This window comes from Lycorma delicatula, chromosome 7 (assembly GCF_047948215.1).
Source record: "Lycorma delicatula isolate Av1 chromosome 7, ASM4794821v1, whole genome shotgun sequence".
NCBI classification, from domain to species: Eukaryota; Metazoa; Arthropoda; class Insecta; order Hemiptera; family Fulgoridae; genus Lycorma; species Lycorma delicatula.
This window is the reverse complement of record NC_134461.1, coordinates 51,241,273-51,263,264: the sequence shown is the minus strand read 5'-3', so window position 1 is coordinate 51,263,264 and position 21,992 is coordinate 51,241,273. Positions and strand designations below refer to the sequence as shown.

Here is a 21,992-nt window from a genome sequence, read left to right as displayed (position 1 = left end):
AAAGAAATAATGAATAAGTTTTTGTTTTTATAAAAATATTTTATTTACGGGTCTCTAAATAAAGTAGACACTAGTTTTTTTTTTTTGCAGCCAAAGTGACAACACTGCAAAGTTACATAAACATATGGTTATATGAACAGCTGATTTATATTAGGTATTAATATTTTTAGACTATTGTTGCAGTATATGAGATGTTAACAAACTTTTCGTGAAATGAGTTTTTCTTGTGCGTTACAAAAATGAGTGATACTAATTATGAGCAACCGTTGTGCAATTAAGTTTTGTGTTAAACTCTGTGAGACTGCTACTGAAACTTTTTCAAAATTAAAACTGGCGTATGGAAATGATCCTCTGTCACAAGCTCAAGTTTTTAAGTGGTTTAAAGCATTTTCAAACTATTACACATATTTGTACGTATAATCACCTACACGTATATAATCGCCTCCATTGTTGAAGAATTTAACAAATATATAGGTATTAAGTATACCGATCATTTTACATATTCTCCATACAACATTCATAAAATATGTATTTAACATTAGTTATAAGAGGGTATTCATAAAATATGTATTTAACATTAGTTATAAGAGGGTAGCTTACTTAAGTTATGTTCGGTTAGGTTATGTTGATACAAGGTGTGGCATTTGCACCTCATCTCGTGGTGAACGCGTCTTCCCATATCAACTGATTTGGAAGTCGAGTTCCAGCGTTCAAATCCAAGTAAAGTCAGATTAGAATACTAGATCGTGGATACCGGTGTTCTTTGGTGGCTGGGTTTCAATTAACCACACATCTCAGGAATGGTCGAACTGAGACTGTACAAGACTACACTTATACATATCATCCTTTGAAATATTATCTGAACGGTAATTACCGGAGGTTAAACAGGAAAAAGAAAGGCATGGCATTTTCACACACGCTACAAATCATTCAACTTATCCTCTGAAACAATACCTAACGGTGGATGCGGAGGTTAAACAGAGAAAACAAAAGGTTAGGTTGATATAATATATAACCTAGTCGGAGGCGGTCCCTCCGACCCCCTCCCCCCAAAAAATGGTTTGACCCCTTTCTTGGGGGATTTCCCGCAAGCCAGAAATGCAACACTTGCTTATCGCAATCCAAACGCATGCGTTAAAGACAGTTAAAGGACATTCCAAGAATCTTCATAAAGTTTTCAAGTTCTTTTGCTAGAATCAGCTAGTACTGGAAAAGGGGTGAACTAAAAATCTTAGCGATGTATTATGATAATAAATGTTCTGAATCTGTCCTCCAAGCGGAGTATCTTATTTGGTGCGAGGAGATGAAGTCATTAAATTTAAAATACGATCTAGAAATTATTAAAATATTTGATCGTTGCAATAAATAATATTTGCCGAATATCAATTTTCTCTTACAAGTTTTAGCGACTCTTCCAGTTACATGTACTAATGAACGCTCGTTTTCCACAATAGTCAAAACGATTGCGCGCGCGCACACACACACACATATATATATATTTTAATTTTAATTCAAAAATTTTCGGGATTGCAGAGAAAGGCGCTACTACCCGCCATGGTGTGTGTGTGTGCATGCGTGTGTATTTGAGATTAATGTCAACAATTATTTCATGTTTTTTTATTATTTTCTCATTAGGTTTTGTCGTTTAATACAAAAAAAGAAAATTCTGAAGCTTAAACTATATACATTAAGACAAAAATAAAGCCTGAAGTTTGCAACAATTTTTGCACAAAATTTTTTTTTTGTACATTTTAATAGAACTCGGTCTTCCATTCTATGTTGGTTAAAAAATAAGTTATCTAACACTGTAACTACCAACTTTGTATTCGCTCGAGTATTCCATTTATTGTATGTTAAATTTTAAATTAATGTAATTATAATATGTAATGTTAAATTTACATTTTTTTTTTTGTCTTGTCATTTGACTGGTTTGATGCAGCTCTCCAAGATTCCCTATCTAGTGCTAGTCGTTTCATTTCAGTATACCCTCTACATCCTACATCCCCAACAATTTGTTTTACATACTCCAAACGTGGCCTGCCTACACAATTTTTCCCTTCTACCTGTCCTTCCAATATTAAAGCGACTATTCCAGGATGCCTTAGTATGTGGCCTATAAGTCTGTCTCTTCTTTTAACTATATTTTTCCAAATGCTACTTTCTTCATCTATTTGCCGTAATACCTCTTCATTTGTCACTTTATCCACCCATCTGATTTTTAACATTCTCCTATAGCACCACATTTCAAAAGCTTCTAATCTTTTCTTCTCAGATACTCCGATTGTCCAAGTTTCACTTCCATATAAAGCGACACTCCAAACATACACTTTCAAAAATCTTTTCCTGACTAAATTCATTTTTGATGTAAACAAATTATATTTCTTACTGAAGGCTCGTTTAGCTTGTGCTATTCTGCATTTTATATCGCTCCTGCTTCGTCCATCTTTAATAATTTTACTTCCCAAATAACAAAATTCTTCTACCTCCATAATCTTTTCTCCTCCTATTTTCACATTCAGTGGTCCATCTTTGTTATTTCTACTACATTTCATTACTTTTGTTTTGTTCTTGTTTATTTTCATGCAATAGTTTTTGCGTAGGACTTCATCTATGCCGTTCATTGTTTCTTCTAAATCCTTTTTACTCTCGGCTAGAATTACTATATCATCAGCAAATCGTAGCATCTTTATCTTTTCACCTTGTACTGTTACTCCGAATCTAAATTGTTCTTTAACATCATTAACTGCTAGTTCCATGTAAAGATTAAAAAGTAACGGCGATAGGGAACATCCTTGTCGGACTCCCTTTCTTATTAGGGCTTCTTTCTTATGTTCTTCAATTGTTATTGTTGCTGTTTGGTTCCTGTACATGTTAGCAATTGTTCTTCTATCTCTGTATTTGAACCCTAATTTTTTTAAAATGCTGAACATTTTATTCCAGTCTACGTTATCGAAAGCCTTTTCTAGGTCTATAAACGCCAAGTATGTTGGTTTGTTTTTCTTTAATCTTCCTTCTACTATTAATCTGAGGCCTAAAATTGCTTCCCTTGTCCCTATACTTTTCCTGAAACCAAATTGGTCTTCTCCTAACACTCCTTCCACTCTCCTCTCAATTCTTCTGTATAAAATTCTAGTTAAGATTTTTGATGCATGACTAGTTAAACTAATTGTTCTGTATTCTTCACATTTATCTGCCCCTGCTTTCTTTGGTATCATAACTATAACACTTTTTTTGAAGTCTGATGGAAATTCCCCATTTTCATAAATATTACAAACCAGTTTGTATAATCTATCAATCGCTTCCTCACCTGCACTGCGCAGTAATTCTACAGGTATTCCGTCTATTCCAGGAGCCTTTCTGCCATTTAAATCTTTTAATGCTCTCTTAAATTCAGATCTCAGTATTGTTTCTCCCATTTCATCCTCCTCAACTTCCTCTTCTTCCTCTATAACACCATTTTCTAATTCATTTCCTCCGTATAACTCTTCAATATATTCCACCCATCTATCGACTTTACCTTTCGTATTATATATTGGTGCACCATCTTTGTTTAACACATTATTAGATTTTAATTTATGTACCCCAAAATTTTCCTTAACTTTCCTGTATGCTCCATCTATTTTACCAATGTTCATTTCTCTTTCCACTTCTGAACACTTTTCTTTAATCCACTCTTCTTTCACCAGTTTGCACTTCCTGTTTATAGCATTTCTTAATTGCCGATAGATCCATAAGTTTGCTTCTGCTGATTTAAGAATTTCCTTTTTAACATTCTCCCATTCTTCTTCTACATTTTCTACGTTATCTTTTTTTACTCAGACCTCTTGCGATGTCCTCCTCAAAAATCTTCTTTACCTCCTCTTCCTCAAGCTTCTCTAAATTCCACCGATTCATCTGACACCTTTTCTTCAGGTTTTTAAACCCCAATCTACATTTCATTATCACCAAATTATGGTCGCTATCAATGTCTGCTCCAGGGTAAGTTTTGCAGTCAACGAGTTGATTTCTAAATCTTTGCTTAACCATGATATAATCTATCTGATACCTTGCAGTATCGCCTGGCTTTTTCCAAGTGTATATTCTTCTATTATGATTTTTAAATTGGGTGTTGGCAATTACTAAATTATACTTCGTGCAAAACTCTATAAGTCGGTCCCCTCTTTCATTCCTTTTGCTCAGCCTGTATTCACCCACTATATTTCCTTCCTTGCCTTCTCCAATGCTTGCATTCCAATCTCCAACTATTATTAAATTTTCATCTCCTTTTACATGTTTAATTGCTTCATCAATCTCTTCTTATACACATTCTACCTCATCATCATCATGGGCGCTTGTAGGCACATAGACGTTAACAATCGTTGTCGGTTTAGGTTTTGATTTTATCCTTATTACAATGATTCTATCGCTATGCGTTTTGAAATACTCCACTCTCCTCCCTATCTTCTTGTTCATCACGAAACCTACTCCTGCCTGCCCATTATTTGACGCTGAGTTAATTACTCTAAAATCACCTGACCAAAAGTCGCCTTCCTCTTCCCACCGAACCTCACTAATTCCTACTATATCCACATTTGTCCTACCCATTTCCCTTTTTAAATTTTCTAACCTACCAACCTTTTTTAAGCTTCTAACATTCCACGCTCCGACTCTTAGAATGTTATTTTTTAATTTTCTGGTGACCCCTTCCTTAGTAGTCCCCACCCGGAGATCCGAACGGGGGACTATTTTACCTCCGGAATATTTTACCAAGGAAGGCGCCTCCATTATTGCTATGTGAAAATGCAGAGAGCCACATTTTCTTGGAAAAAAAGCAGCTGTAGTATTCCATTGCTTTCAGCTGCGCAGTACTCAGAGGACTGAGTGATGTTGATTTTTTTTTTTTTTTTTTTTTGTCTTCAGTCATTCGACTGGTTTGATGCAGCTCTCAAAGATTCCCTATCTAGTGCTAGTCGTTTCATTTCAGTATACCCTCTACATCCTACATCCCCAACAATTTGTTTTACATACTCCAAACGTGGCCTGCCTACACAATTTTTCCCTTCTACCTGTCCTTCCAATATTAAAGCGACTATTCCAGGATGCCTTAGTATGTGGCCTATAAGTCTGTTTCTTCTTTTAACTATATTTTTCCAAATGCTACTTTCTTCATCTATTTGCCGCAATACCTCTTCATTTGTCACTTTATCCACCCATCTGATTTTTAACATTCTCCTATAGCACCACATTTCAAAAGCTTCTAATCTTTTCTTCTCAGATACTCCGATTGTCCAAGTTTCACTTCCATATAAAGCGACACTCCAAACATACACTTTCAAAAATCTTTTCCTGACATTTAAATTCATTTTTGATGTAAACAAATTATATTTCTTACTGAAGGCTCGTTTAGCTTGTGCTATTCGGCATTTTATATCGCTCCTGCTTCGTCCATCTTTAGTAATTTTACTTCCCAAATAACAAAATTCTTCTACCTCCATAATCTTTTCTCCTCCTATTTTCACATTCAGTGGTCCATCATTGTTATTTCTACTACATTTCATTACTTTTGTTTTGTTCTTGTTTATTTTCATGCAATAGTTTTTGCGTAGGACTTCATCTATGCCGTTCATTGTTTCTTCTAAATCCTTTTTACTCTCGGCTAGAATTACTATATCATCAGCAAATCGTAGCATCTTTATCTTTTCACCTTGTACTGTTACTCCGAATCTAAATTGTTCTTTAACATCATTAACTGCTAGTTCCATGTAAAGATTAAAAAGTAACGGCGATAGGGAACATCCTTGTCGGACTCCCTTTCTTATTAGGGCTTCTTTCTTATGTTCTTCAATTGTTATTGTTGCTGTTTGGTTCCTGTACATGTTAGCAATTGTTCTTCTATCTCTGTATTTGAACCCTAATTTTTTTAAAATGCTGAACATTTTATTCCAGTCTACGTTATCGAAAGCCTTTTCTAGGTCTATAAACGCCAAGTATGTTGGTTTGTTTTTCTTTAATCTTCCTTCTACTATTAATCTGAGGCCTAAAATTGCTTCCCTTGTCCCTATACTTTTCCTGAAACCAAATTGGTCTTCTCCTAACACTTCTTCCACTCTCCTCTCAATTCTTCTGTATAAAATTCTAGTTAAGATTTTTGATGCATGACTAGTTAAACTAATTGTTCTGTATTCTTCACATTTATCTGCCCCTGCTTTCTTTGGTATCATAACTATAACACTTTTTTTGAAGTCTGATGGAAATTCCCCATTTTCATAAATATTACACACCAGTTTGTATAATCTATCAATCGCTTCCTCACCTGCACTGCGCAGTAATTCTACAGGTATTCCGTCTATTCCAGGAGCCTTTCTGCCATTTAAATCTTTTAATGCTCTCTTAAATTCAGATCTCAGTATTGTTTCTCCCATTTCATCCTCCTCAACTTCCTCTTCTTCCTCTATAACACCATTTTCTAATTCATTTCCTCCGTATAACTCTTCAATATATTCCACCCATCTATCGACTTTACCTTTCGTATTATATATTGGTGTACCATCTTTGTTTAACACATTATTAGATTTTAATTTATGTACCCCAAAATTTTCCTTAACTTTCCTGTATGCTCCGTCTATTTTACCAATGTTCATTTCTCTTTCCACTTCTGAACACTTTTCTTTAATCCACTCTTCTTTCGCCAGTTTGCACTTCCTGTTTATAGCATTTCTTAATTGCCGATAGTTCCTTTTACTTTCTTCATCACTAGCATTCTTATATTTTCTACGTTCATCCATCAGCTGCAATATATCGTCTGAAACCCAAGGTTTTCTACCGGTTCTCTTTATTCCGCCTAAGTTTGCTTCTGCTGATTTAAGAATTTCCTTTTTAACATTCTCCCATTCTTCTTCTACATTTTCTACCTTATCTTTTTTACTCAGACCTCTTGCAATGTCCTCCTCAAAAATCTTCTTTACCTCCTCTTCCTCAAGCTTCTCTAAATTCCACCGATTCATCTGACACCTTTTCTTCAGGTTTTTAAACCCCAATCTACATTTCATTATCACCAAATTATGGTCGCTATCAATGTCTGCTCCAGGGTAAGTTTTGCAGTCAACGAGTTGATTTCTAAATCTTTGCTTAACCATGATATAATCTATCTGATACCTTGCAGTATCGCCTGGCTTTTTCCAAGTGTATATTCTTCTATTATGATTTTTAAATTGGGTGTTGGCAATTACTAAATTATACTTCGTGCAAAACTCTATAAGTCGGTCCCCTCTTTCATTCCTTTTGCCCAGCCCATATTCACCCACTATATTTCCTTCCTTGCCTTTTCCAATGCTTGCATTCCAATCTCCAACTATTATTAAATTTTCATCTCCTTTTACGTGTTTAATTGCTTCATCAATCTCTTCGTATACACACTCTACCTCATCATCATCATGGGCGCTTGTAGGCATATAAACGTTAACAATCGTTGTCGGTTTAGGTTTTGATTTTATCCTTATTACAATGATTCTATCGCTATGCGTTTTGAAATACTCCACTCTCCTCCCTATCTTCTTGTTCATCACGAAACCTACTCCTGCCTGCCCATTATTTGACGCTGAGTTAATTACTCTAAAATCACCTGACCAAAAGTCGCCTTCCTCTTCCCACCGAACCTCACTAATTCCTACTATATCCACATTCACCCTATCCATTTCCCTTTTTAAATTTTCTAGCCTACCAACCTTTTTTAAGCTTCTAACATTCCACGCTCCGACTCGTAGAATGTTATTTTTTAATTTTCTGGTGACCCCTTCCTTAGTAGTCCCCACCCGGAGATCCGAACGGGGGACTATTTTACCTCCGGAATATTTTACCAAGGAAGGCGCCTCCATTATTGTTATGTGAAAATGCAGAGCCACATTTTCTTGGAAAAAAAAGCAGCTGTAGTTTTCCATTGCTTTCAGCTGCGCAGTACTCAGAGGACTGAGTGATGTTGATACGGCCGTTTAAGTCGTCCTGACTCACGCCCCTAACAACTACTGAAAGAGCTGCTGCCCTCTTTCAGGAATCATTCCTTAGTCTGGCTCTCAACAGATACCTCTCCGATATGGTTGCACCTTCGGTCCAGCTACTCTGTATCCCTGAGCACTCAAGCCCCCTCACCAACGGCAAGGTCTCATGATTCATAGAGGAGGTGATGTTGATACGGCCGTTTAAGTCATTGTGACTCACGCCCCTAACAACTACTGAAAGAGCTGCTGCCCTCTTTCAGGAATCATTCCTTAGTCTGGCTCTCAGCAGATACCTCTCCGATATGATTGCACCTTCGGTCCAGCTACTCTGTATCCCTGAGCACTCAAGCCCCCTCACCAACGGCAAGGCCTCATGATTCATAGAGGAGGAAATTTACATATTTAATATTAATTTTGCCGAGATATTACCACCGTAATATCTCGGCAACCGCTCGTCCGATTTTCACGATTCAAACGGCGTATGTATCAGCAAATTGAGCGCTAACTGTTTAACGCATCGGATACGCTCTTGATCGACCGGATCTTGTTTATCCGGAAATTAAATCGTTTAGCCCTGCAGCTAGTAAATATATAAGAACGAAGTATATAAATGTCTAAACAAACACAGATTAAACTTCACACATTACTTTATGTTAGTATTAATAAAAAATAGATCTCTCTCTCTCTCTCTGTGTGTGTGGGGGGAGGGGGTGCGCGCGCATTTGTATTGTAGATGTTCAATATACGTAATAATCAGCTAAGCTGATAAATTTAGAAATTGATCCAATCATATCATTACCCCGTTACATATCACCGGTAATATTTTTTATAATCTATAATAATTTATGGTTCAGTTATTTTTCTTTTAATATGATTGGTGTAAGGTGTAGCAAGCAAGCACGCTTTCAGTGACTTGGACGGGGCGACATTACATGTCTCTTGTTAATTACACTATTCGATTTTTTAAATTTCTGCTTTAAATTAAAATAAAAAATTGTAATTTTTGACAAAAAAAAATTAACAGAAGCGCGCACGCAAATGTGGTTTTATGTTTACGTGCGCGGTTGTAATTATATTTATACATACTGAATATTACATAAAATTAAATAATTGAAGGCCTCATCATTACCTGTTTATGTACTGTTGGCTATGTTATTTAGCTAATCATGCAGGTGAATTTTAAAAGTTGCATTCATTTATGATGTACAATTGTAAGTTATCACGCTTAATAAAAAATATTTAAAAAAATCAGAATAAATTTTTGTTGAAAAAAAATTAATAATAAATATGACCATCTAACATAAAAACCGACCGTTTTGATCTGCAAAACACATCAGTGTAAGTTTAAAAAAAGCGAGAAAATATTTAAAAGTATTTCATGCAACAATAAAGGCCATTTTACCTTTTTAAAATACATAGCTAATTTTTTAATCATCAAATGCAGACACAGGTAAAAGATTTTGTTATTAACAGAAATCTAAATTTTTTTAAAACAAAAAACAGAATTTAAATAAAATATTGACACCCGAAATAATTAATAAGTAGCAATTATTAGAGCACATTTAAATAGAAATTAAATACAAAAAATTTAGTCTACAAAAGAATCAGAAACCTCTTTTATTGTATCGGTACTTACTTGAAAGCAGATTATTTTTATTATGTTTAAAGTAATCTATATAAATTTTATTTAATTTAATTTAAAATAGATTTAATTAAGCTATAAATAATAATTTTTTAAAGCCTTACAAAGCGTTTTTTAAAGCCTTATTTAGTTCATTAAATTCCGATAATTACTACTAACTTAACCTAACATTGTAATTAACATTAACATACATGCATATCACATTATTCAATTGCGTACTACTTTTCTTAATATAAAATATTATTATTAAAAGAACTTACCCGGTTTACATGTTGAATTCTTTTCTGAATGGTCGTTTAGATTCATTTAAAATATTCCTAAATTTACTGAGTAAGTAAACAAAATTTGATACGGCTCTAATAACAACGCTACAGATCGTAAAGAAATAAATATTATTTGGTGTATTTGACAACTTTAATTGTTAATAACAGTAATATTAATTTAACAAATTATCAGAAAGAAAAGATTAGATAATATATATATATATATAAGTTTAGTTTATTTTATCTACATTGCTTTATATAATGGAACAGGTAATAATAATATTATAAACAAATATAATGTCTCATCAACGTATCACATTTTGACACACGCAGTTCTTTTTTTGTTGACGAATTATGGCGCGAACAAGAAAGGACGAGAGTCGGAACATTCTAGAAATTTTGCTATCTTGTCCCATTCACGTGCACACACAATCATCACTACGTACAAAGTTATCACAGGAAGTAAATTTTGTTCAGAGCCATCTTTTTATTTTACTAATGTTAGTTTTTTATTTATTATTACTTCCTTATATTAATAATACAGATTACTGCATTCATTAGTTTTAATTTTCGAGTTAATAGTTTTTAATTCCTTGTACGAAGTAAAGAAAGTAGATTATGATCGCGAAAAATTTCGGTTTTCAGATTTCAATGGAAACATCCGTTTTGACCATCCCTGAATCCATTTTTACTAGTTTTGGCGTGACGTCTGTACGTATTTATCTCGCATAACTCAAAAACGACTAGCCTTAGATTGTTGAAATTTTGGATTTAGGACTGTTGTAACATCTAGTTGTACACCTCCCCTTTTGATTGCAATCGACTGAACAAAAAGTGCCCAAAATCCAAAAAATTTGGAGTAATAAGTCCTCACTGAGGGCTTTTCAACGATATATCATAAGTATATATATATATATATATATTTCTCTTATTTTATATTATGGACACGATAACTGCCGTAAGTTTGCGCCAATCACTTTCAAATTGATACATAAAATATAACTACCCAAAATCTCGATCGAGTTCGTTAATGGGAAAAATCGGACTATGGGAGTGGAAATGGCGGGGGGGGGGTGGCTTTTTTTTAGAAAACAAAACATCGCTATAACTTTCTTATTAAGTAAAATATTGAACTTCTGTTCAAGTTCCTACTATTCTTTGGATAAGGGCCTAACATATATGTAAGTAAAGTTTTTTGATATCACCATCTATTGGCCCAGGGGTTGGAAAAAATGGGGTTTTGAAGACAAAAAAATCATACCTCTCTTAATAGGCACAATATCGAATCTGTTTCAAGTGATCGTTAATCCTCTAAACATTACCTAAAACTTTTGTTCGAAACAATTTTTGATATGACCAACCCTTACGGCAAGGGACGACCAAAATATTGCCGGAATTGTAAGATGGGCTAAAATTGTCGTACGCTAAACATGTGAAACTTTTTTTCACGTGCAATTATTTTTGTATCGAGTAAATATGACGTTTTTCTTAACTTTAATCTGGTGGAAATCTTTTTTATCCCCTACTTAGCACCGGTGAAATCTACCTTCGCCTTCCGGCGTGCCGAAAGGTTTTTTTTATATTATAACACTTTTAAACTACTTTCAATATAATTTATTATAAACGTATTTTTTAACTGTAATCAATAATTAAAAAAAAAAAAAAAAAAGATGCATAATTTTGCTTTAAACTTTTATTTTCTTTTAGAATTACATTATTATAAATGAATTTTTTTTGTGGTTTTCCGAGAAAAATAAATTACGATTATAAAAAAAAGTAATCAAGTAATATTAACTATAACCGGCCTCCGTGACGCGAGTGGTAGCGTCTCGGCCTTTCATCCGGAGATCCGGAGCAACTACTTAAAGCAACTTAAAGCGACTAAAACCGTCTGATGGTTTTTATTTATTTGTTTTTGAATTTCTTGTCGGGTTAAGAATTATTTTTATGTGCAAATTAAGAAAGAAATATTTAAAAAAAACAAAAAAAAACGTTAATTCAAAGAGCCGAACCCAGTACCTACAGTTTTTTTTAATCGGGTTAACCTTTTTCTTTTTTTTCTGTTTAGCCTCCGGTAATTACCGTTTAGATAATACTTCAGAGGATGATATGTACGAGTGTAAATGAAGTGTAGTCTTGTATAGTCTCAGGCGGACCATTTCTGAGGTCCTATTTTCTAGATGTAACCGGGTATCGAATCTGGAACTTTTAGTCTAGCAGGTAAAGTAGCTACCTCTCTAATAGCACGGAAGTCATGTTACATCTAAAAAAGATTAATACTGTTTTTTTTTTTAATTCCTGATTTGATATTTAAAAAATATAATAACACTTAATAACAAAATTGTATTGTACTATATATTGAACTTGATTACGTATATAAAATGATTATTACATGCAATTAAATAATAAGTAAAAATCTCGTTATAACCCCTTTGTGTACGATTGGCTGTGTTGTATATGTCCATTTTTAATTTTTAAGTGAAAATTTATTATCTTTAATATTTTATCTAATTATAAGTCGGGCGAGATCGATAGTAAATTTTAAAAACAATTTAATATTAGAGGACGTGTAACCGATGGTCTTATGTTAAAAAAAAATTGACTGTGAAAGAAACAGTTTGCGAACCGAATTTTAGATGTAATAATTTTTCATTATAATTTTCTTGTTATTTAAAACAAGTGGTTGTGTCTTTCGATGAGTCTATCGATGACGGTTGATTCCGTTGGTTTGGGGGGGGGGGGATGATGGAGAAGCGCATCATGAGTGTAAACTAACGAAATTCACCGAGATGTTTTGTCTTGTAGTTAGTTATTGGCGGGAATTATCGGTAGATAGGCGACTGAATACGTAGTGCCTTCACATAACAGTGTTGTTTAGTGTAACCTAATCCACATGTAACGTTATCCAAATTTCATCTTTTTATTGAGATATTCCTTATTACTGATTTAAGGTGAGTTTTATTTATTTTGTTAATATTATTACATTTTTTAGACAATAATTGGCAGTTGTTTTATTCTGTGTATGTATTATTCAAATTATTTATTAGATTAAAAATGTTAGATTCCAGTTAACGCCGATTGATTTTTACAAACTAAATTTAATAATAATAAATCAATAAATTTGTTGTATTTATCAATTAATAAATAAATGGGTTCGACACCCAAAATAGTTTACCGTTTCTTCACCGATCTCAGTTAATGTCGTTAAATATTCATAAATGAATGTATTCTCGGGAATAACACAAAAATTTGAAAAAAATAATTTTTGATAGGAAAGAAAGCTACAAATAATCATTTTAATAAATTCGTAAAAATATTTTTAGAAATCTATCGGCGTATTTTTTATTTAACATATATATTTAACAATAATTAATCGTAAGAAAAGAAAAAAAACATCGGTAGCGAGTTTGTAGAAGGCGACCGATATTTATAATTTATGTGAGGTTCTGAGTTCGACACCGAGTAATTGTCATATATCTTAATAATTATGCGTACATAGTATTTAAAGCAGAAATTATTCGTAAAAAGTGTACGACATATATACAACAAACAGTCATTAAAATTTTTATATTTAACATTTCCCGTGTTTACTTTATATTTTTTAAGCTAAATTAAAAAAAATCACAACATTGTTGAAAATGTATAGTCGATCGTTCTTTTAGAGGAAAACTATTTTTAAGAAAGATATAACGACCCCCCTTAGATCGATCGGTTGTTTAATTAAGCGACTGATATACCGATAAACCTAGGTTCGAATCTCGGCATCGTTTGGCATTCCTTATCGGTTACAGTTCATCTAATTCTTTACGTACAATTATAAACGACGCAAAATAAAGAAATTACAAAAAAAACTGTTTATTTGGCTGATCAAAGGAGCACTGAAATTAAAAAAAAAATTGAAGTAACATAATTTAACGATATACTCGTATTTTCGAAATAAAATTCTATACGCGTAATTTTTTATTACTACAAACGACGTTGTAACTTTTCTTCTCGTCGGGAAAAATCTTTGGATCAGAGGTTAAATTTTACGTAAATTTTTCATTTACAGTTACCGTTTTTTTGTTATAATTCCAACGAGAAATTTTTTAAAGCTTTTTCACGAACGGAAAGGCATTAATAAATTTAAAAAGTGTCGAAAAAACGACGTTGTAACTTTTCTTCTCGTCGGCAAAAACCTTAACGGTCAATTTTTTTATTACAAAGTTTTTGTAAAAATGCACTTTGAGTGAGAAAATTGAAAAAATACAAACATGTTTAAGTAGCCCACCGCATACAGCGAGAGAGATTGACGGAGGGGGAGAGTGAGAGAGTGACTGGGAGAGAGAGGGGTCGAGTGAGAGACAGAGCGGGTAGTGGGAGAGAGAGCGAGGGTGATGGAGAGAAATTGAGAGAGGGGTTGGTAGGGGGATCAGTGATGGAGAGGAAGCGAGACAGAGGGTCTCTCTCAATCACTCTCTCTCTCTCTCTGTTACTTCTCTTCTCTTCTAATACTATTCTTAATACGGAGTGGTATATAAAACGCAGCTCTAACATTGTGACTACAACAGGTACCTATGTTGCCAATTAGCCTGACTTTTCCTCCCGCTCTGGCCCTTTGGCCGCAAAGATCGGCATCATATAATTTGCTGCGTTGCGTCCCATTTACGTAGAATAAATCTTCCAACCTAAACTAGTAAGCAAGATGAATACAAAAAAATATTTTTAATAAAATTTTTATTATTAATTTTTTTTTAAATTTAATAACGAATCATATTATTTATTATTTTACTATTATTTAAAAAAAAAAATTAAAATCGTGTTAAATTCTCTATTTGACAATATTGGTATTTATCGTTTATGTATTAGTGTTAAAAACTTAAAAATCATACTTGATAACTTTTTTGTTTATTTTAATTTTGTTAGTAAAATTATTATTATTATTATTAATATTTAATTATTATTATTAATTACTATTATTTTAGTTAGTCAAATAATCACTGATCTTATACATCCGTTAACCGGACTTACATATTTTATTTATCCGTAAAATTTACATAAATTATTGCTTGTTTTAAGTACTCGAATTATCAGAGAGATTTTCTTGTTACAAAATTGTGATTCAAATTAAATATAATCTGAGATTAATGTTTATTAAAACGTCGATTATTCGGACCTCCATATCTCAAACATTTTTCGACTAATTGCGGGGCCTTGTATCCGGAGGTCCCGGGTTCGAATCCCGATGAGGCATGGCATTTTCACACGCTACAAAATTGCCATCTCATCTCATCCTGTGATGCAATACATAACGGTTGGCGCTGTGGAAATGAAAAAATTGTAGATACTTTGTATGCTGTCAATACGAGTAAAATAAATTAATAAAAAAAAGAACTAGTTATAAATATTAGTTTAATTTCGTTGCTGCGAGAGGTACCCCCACCCTTCATAACAGCTGTGTTGAAGGTTAATGCCGTACACGTATTTACGTAAAGCAATTTTAACAGTATAACAATTAACTAATTTATAATACCGACTAAAATAGAGCCTTTCGGTTCATTTTTTTTCTCACACCACCCGGCTTTTTTATTTTTATTTACTTATTTTGTATTTTAAATACACGTATAAGCAGCACGGATGTAAGTCAATAATATCGAACCTTAGCTCTCAATATCCTTTTTGTTTTTTTTTTTAATTAGCTCTAAATAAATAAATTTAACTGTATGGAGACTAAATTAATTCTAGGCGAATTATTTTATAAATATTACAATTGCGATTATGTTGTGAGAGTCGAACCCAGGATCTTGAACTTAAGCTTTTTTTTAATATTGATACTCGGATATACATTACGAATTGAAGCCTGACAGGGATATGAACCCGGAATCTTTTGGATAAGAGGGAAGACATTACTACTCCACCTCGGCGACTGGCGAGGTGATTAGTTGATAGGTGCTGAAGTATTAATTACCCGTTTGACTTTCAGTACGGTCAGTTTCTCTATTGCGTTACCGAGGTGACAAATCGATTACAAAAATGCAGTGAGACGCGAAAAATTATAAGTTACTTTGTAATATCTAATTTTTGAGATAAATCCATACTAAATGTGTGTCTGCGCGTTTGCGTTCGCGCGCTTTTTTGTATTATAGACAAGTGAGAATATATAGATATAGTGAGAAGTTTAATTTTTGTACTTATGAAATAATTTCATAGAATCGATACACGTACATAAAAAAAATATCTCAGAGATTCGAATTAAATTTAATTTGACTATATTTATTGCTTATAATATTTAACATAACTAATAAATAAAATAAATATCGTGGAGGTTGGAAATTGAAAGCGCCCTTGAGAAGTTAGATCCGATAACGAAATTATTATCCACTATAGTGCATCTTCGGTAAGAAATTAAATGATCTTTATACCCCTCAAAATTTACGCGCGCACACTCACCCACAGAGAGAGCGAGAGAGTGTGAGTGTTAGAGAATTTTCGCGCTGTCTGGGACAGAGTGAGGTTTAAGAGACGGGGTGATGATAGTGATTGTGATGTTTTATTACTTTCCAAGAGCGACTCTTATTTTGATAATAGTATTCTCTAAATAAGTATTTAATTTCGTACCAAATTCTTACGGTATTTTGTATTTCACTTTTAGTCGTTTCTGAAATATTAAATTTCGTATTTTAAAATGTTTGAAATTTATCTGTGATAAATTATAATTTTAAACTTATATTTACGAGAATAAAGAGTAAAAAAAAATAATAATAGTAATGTAAAACATTGGCAAAAGATACCAGAATTGCAGGTAGACAGAAAGTTCTGTGTTCAAATTTCGGTCAGAATTGGCTTTTTTATACGCTTTATTAAAATTTGAAATAAAAGTAAGTGACGAACTGAATGTCGGTCTATTGCCCGTACAAATAAATAAATAGAAGAATGTATTAGGTATTAATACGTGTTAGGAATAGCATTAATAAAGATTACTAGGTCGAATTGTAAATAAAACTGGAAAAATTTTATCTGTTATTATGTAATATTAGAATCTTTTTTTTTTTTGTAAATTACTTTACAAAACTGATAAATTTAATCGTAATATTTTTAAAAAAATTATTAAAATTAAGGGAAATTAATGATTTAAAATAAATTGTAATAATAGATATAAAATGATCAACAAATCTTTATTTAATTTAATTATATATTGAACGTCTATATAAGAAATATAATAGGGATATTAACTTTGTTATTCGACAGAAATACACATACACGTACGCACATTTACGGTTGTATTTGAATTGTTGTACCATCGCGTGACCAGTACTGTACTTGGGTAGCCAATCAGAGTGAAATTAGCCACCTGCTGCATTTGTTTCATCCCCCCTCTCTCGCCGCAACGTCGTCACAGTAGTCAGACTGACAAGTTGTTTTTACTTTGCGTCATCCCAAAAAAATTAAACAAAAAAATAATTACCTCTGAGAGCGTATGAACCATACAATTTTATAAATTGTTTTATTTTATCATTGCCTATCGAACTATTGTTTTTCTATTAAAGCATTTATTACTATACAGAATTTACTTATTACATTTATTTTATTTATATTTAATTTTTTTTATTAAACACTTCGCTTTTATTATAATCTGAATTTTTTTAAATCTAGCACAAATTATGTATTACAGTAAATAAATTTGTACCTTCAAAACTAGATTTAACTAATATACAATCTAGTTTTGAAGGTACAAATTTATTTACAAGAGGTTGTTGATGAAGCTTTCTATTATTTAATAAAATCTAATGTTACAGCTTGATAAAACTATATGTGTATATGTCTTTATCAGTAATGCAAGAGTTCGCACGCACGCACACCCGCGCGCGCAAATGAAATCCGTTACTACATAATTACAATTTTTAATTTTTATTAAATATTAAATACGTTTACTTCTTAACAAATGTTACCGTTCGTAAATGTAAATACGGGGAAACTTCAGAATTTTTAATTTACTAAATCACACGAATCATTTACCGGTACAAAACAAAAATTCACATATTGCTATATAAATTCATATTTTGATTTAAGCACGTTTTTTCAAAAAAAGGCCTAAAGGATTAATATTTGAATATATGTATAAATAAATATACACTTATACAGACTTTTGAGAAAAATACAAGGTCTTCTGAAGCAGCTTTTTCAATATTGTAATACCGGGCGAGCGACTTAAAATCAAATTAATCAGCTCGAACTGCAGTTATTTTAGCGTCGCGTTTAAAACTGCTATTACTAATAGTCTATTTTTGTCGGTTGTATACTGTTCCTGCTACAGTGCGATATACTTTCGTTCTTTACGATCATGTTTATCCTAAAATACAGTATTCCATCGAGGAAAGGGCTGCTATCGAGGAAGCGTTGGATCCTTTCAAGAGAAACGTAAAATATTTTCGCTAAGTTTTCGAACGTCAGTATCCCTCGATAAAGAGTAGTGCACGATTCGGTTAAAAAACGGCGCACAACGGAGTCCGTTTCAAACTCAAAACCAAATAGGCGACCTTTCGTCAGGACTCCGTAGGCCACAGCCCGTATTCAAAAAAGAATATCTGCCGGTCCGAAAAAAACCTATAGGGTAAATTATCGCACCAAGATTGTGTAAAATACACATCTTGTCGTAAGATTCTTCACTATAGACTTAAATCGAAACCTTATCGTGTAAAAACTAAGCAAAACAGACTAACCGAAACGTCTTAATTTTTAAGGGGGTCATAAAAGGAGTAAACTTGACGGGTTCTTATGATTTTCACCTGAAAACTCGAATAAAGCAGGTCCCAATATTGTATCTCCCATAGAACCACCGTAAAACAGAAAAATTCAGTGACGAAAAACACGTTTTTTTAGGTTTGAAGTACAATAATTTTGTTAAACGACTGAAAAATGCGTAAATTTTAAGAAAACGTGTAAGAGAACTTAATTTTGAGAAAATAGATGAAATGAAGTCTACGAAAAAAAAATATCAACTTTTATTATTAAAAACAAAACGGAACAAATTTTAACAGAAAACGAATGAATTTATGAAAATTAAGAACAAATTTTTAGTGTGATAAATTTAGATCGCAAACAACAAATTGATTTGTAGAATTTAATAATCTTCGTGAGAGTAGTACACTTTGCAGCACTCGTATTTCATCTGAACCCCGACCGTTACAAGCCGATGAAAAGAAAAAAATTCAAGTAGTACAGTTTAGTTCCAAAACGAGCTCGGGAAGAATTTCTACGCTACTCGACATTCTACAAAGTTTACTAAAAGTTATAATAGCAACTGGCCTTTTATTGCTGGTACTTATGTGTGATATTTTAAAATAAACTGAAGTTTTTTTGGAAAAAGGTTCATCAGAGTAAATAATTTTAAATTATACTTCTTTTATTTAAGTATATGCCTTGTTGGATATTTATGTCATCCATTGATCTCTCATCTAAAACCAATTCCTTCATCTCTTCTTCAATCACCCGAAACCTATCTTCCCTCGTGGTTCATATTCCTTAATAAAATTTTTAGAATTCAGTCTGCATCCATTCTTCTTATGTATAGAGCTGTTGTTATTTATAATCATTAATTTTAGCATTTAAATTAAAAATGTTCAGTACTTGCTTGTATACTCATTACACCTTCTGTTCAACTTTGGATATTCTACAACCGCTTTCAAGAACCTCATCTCTGTTTTACAGTGTTTGCCTGTGAGCCGATCTTATTGTCCATGTCTTGGACAATAAACAACCTGGAACTGACATTACCTGATAAATTTCAGGTAGATTTCTCATCTTATTTTATTTTTAAGCATGTTTCACTGCGCTACTCATTCTGTTGACTCGTTCGGTCTTATTGTTTATTTTAACCTTACTGTGATAAGATTTGTTACATCCAAGAAAGTTAAAACACTTGACTTACTCAATAGAATCTCAATTACAATCTTTGATCTAGGGGTCATTGCTCTTGTAAAAGCCAAAACTTTGCTCTTTGTCACTGAAAATGTAAATTAAAATCTTAAAAAAAAAACATTACAAATTACCAGTTTGCAGACCTGACATGACATGACAACAGTATTGTTATACGAATTACTATGCTATTGTTGAAGTTAATAGACTGTTGAATAACAGTCATAGATGAAATTTAATTTTCTATTTTTTTTATCCATTTATATCTGTTATTTGTGTTATCTATTGTTATTTATTATTATTTTTTATTGTTATTTATTTATTACTATTATTATTATCTATTGTTATTTTTATTATTTCTTATTTGTTATCTATGAGATGCTCTACTTTATGTAGAGCATCTCGGAAATTTTACTGAGTCTCATTCACCTAACCCTAGAAAAGCTTTTGTTAAAAAACAAGAAAATTTCATTGTACCCTAAACCAAAATAGACAAAGGATATCCTGTTAATTGATACTGCCCTATCTCCCAGTGATCAATTTTAACTACATATTGGAAACCTCCTTTTTGGTAAAAAAATTATTTTGTGAATAACCCCTTCCAGTGAATTGTTTTTATTTAGTAGCGATCAATCATTTTATTGGTTCAAGGTCAGCAGTAATCTATTGAAAATTAGTGCGACTGATTTAAAGGAAATTCATTTTATTATTATAGTCATTAATCAAATTGATGTTAACAACTGAAAACAGTTATTTCCATTCTAACAGTTGTGTGAGCTTTATGTCAGTCTTGTCACAATGTGTTAAATTTGTTAATTAATAAATAGATAGTTTTTGCTATTTCTAAACAAAGTTTCTAAAAAGTTTAGCTTTATTAGCAACAAATCCTTCTTTTTTTAATGTACTTGTAATTTAAAACTTTTTAAATGCAGGAAAAGTTTACATTTTATAGCTTTTGTTTTGAACTGTTAATTAGATTTCTGTCTTAAGTTAACTTGTTTATCATTCCTTTTTATTACAATATTATAACTTTTATGTTAGTTATTCTTATCTTTCTTATATACTTTCAACCTCTGTTAATGCCACCTTTTTGTCTCTTTTCTTCACCTTTTTTTGTCATAATATCTCATTACATTCCTTGGAGTTGCAGAATATTCAGCCAAATTTTATTCTTTCCCCTCTTCGTTGGCATCTCCTTATCTTCTCTTATCTCTTTACTTCTCTTTCCACATATTCTATTCAGGTTTTTTTTAAATCCATTCTTTGCCTCTCTTTGTTCACTATTCATCCAGTCTCTTCTTCAGTATTCATTTTGACATACTCGTATCATTCATTCCTTCCATACGATCATATAATCTAAGTTGTCTGTTTTCTAAGAAGTCCACCACCGGGTTCTGCTTTAGTTATCTTCTCATGCTAACAATCATGTTGATGCGATCTTATGTCTTTCAATCAATTCTTAGATATTGGAGCTCTGTTCTTATTAATTAGTTGTCTTTAACACAAGTTTCTGCACCATTCTTGGTAGGGAGGAGGCATCAACAATTCTCTTCCCTCTTTATCGGTGTTTCCTTATCTTCTCTTACCTCTTTACTTCTCTTTCCATATATCCCGTTCAAGAATTTTTTAAATTCATTATTTGCCTCAACATCTTTAAAAACATCAACATATTTATATCACCAGTGCTTTACATTTGTTAAAGCATATTACACTTTAATACGATGGTGATATAATACATATTAACATCTTTAATACTTCGAATTTGGTGCGTGCTTCCATGTGGTTTGACTGGACAGTTCTTTTTGTAGAGAAAAAAAGGCCAAGAGAGTGAACTAAAATGGAATTCCTCCAGTAACTGGTAGTGCCGGTTGTATAGCTGATGCCAGAATTGTACAACTTCTAACTGTCGTCCTTTTTCAGTTATTCTAAACTTCTGTGCAGTTAAGAAACAATAAAAATGGAAAGTTCATTTTTGAAGAATACTACCAAAGGTGGTTCTAATCCGTCATGTCTTAAGAATGTGTGATCGGCCATCTCGGATTATGCGGGGTCAGATACAAAAAAGTCTTGTTTAAGACTTGAGATGTGTTTTGTTCATTAGAGTTCTTAGTTAGTAGTACATCGATGTGAATGTTGCTGTTGGCATTCATATTGGTGGCATCCTGGCCTAGGTTAAGACTGGAAGCTGTCATAACCGAGGTATTAAAAATGACCCCCAGT

At 32.5% G+C, this 21,992-nt stretch overlaps 1 protein-coding gene across 14 annotated transcripts in view; it reads left to right on the top strand.

Annotated features, from left to right (window-relative positions):
• Positions 1-124: 124 nt before the first annotated feature.
• Positions 125-21,992, top strand: part of LOC142327793 (uncharacterized) — an 87,731-nt gene continuing 65,863 nt past the window's right edge. For 8 of the 14 annotated variants that reach the window (XR_012757100.1, XR_012757093.1, XR_012757099.1 and 5 more), the window contains exon 1: positions 125-410. The gene's annotated coding sequence lies outside the window, so the exon portion shown is untranslated. Of the gene's footprint in view, positions 475-12,756; positions 12,830-19,565; positions 19,646-21,992 lie in introns of those variants that run through there. The other 6 variants (XR_012757101.1, XR_012757104.1, XM_075371131.1 and 3 more) reach the window with 3 other exon arrangements.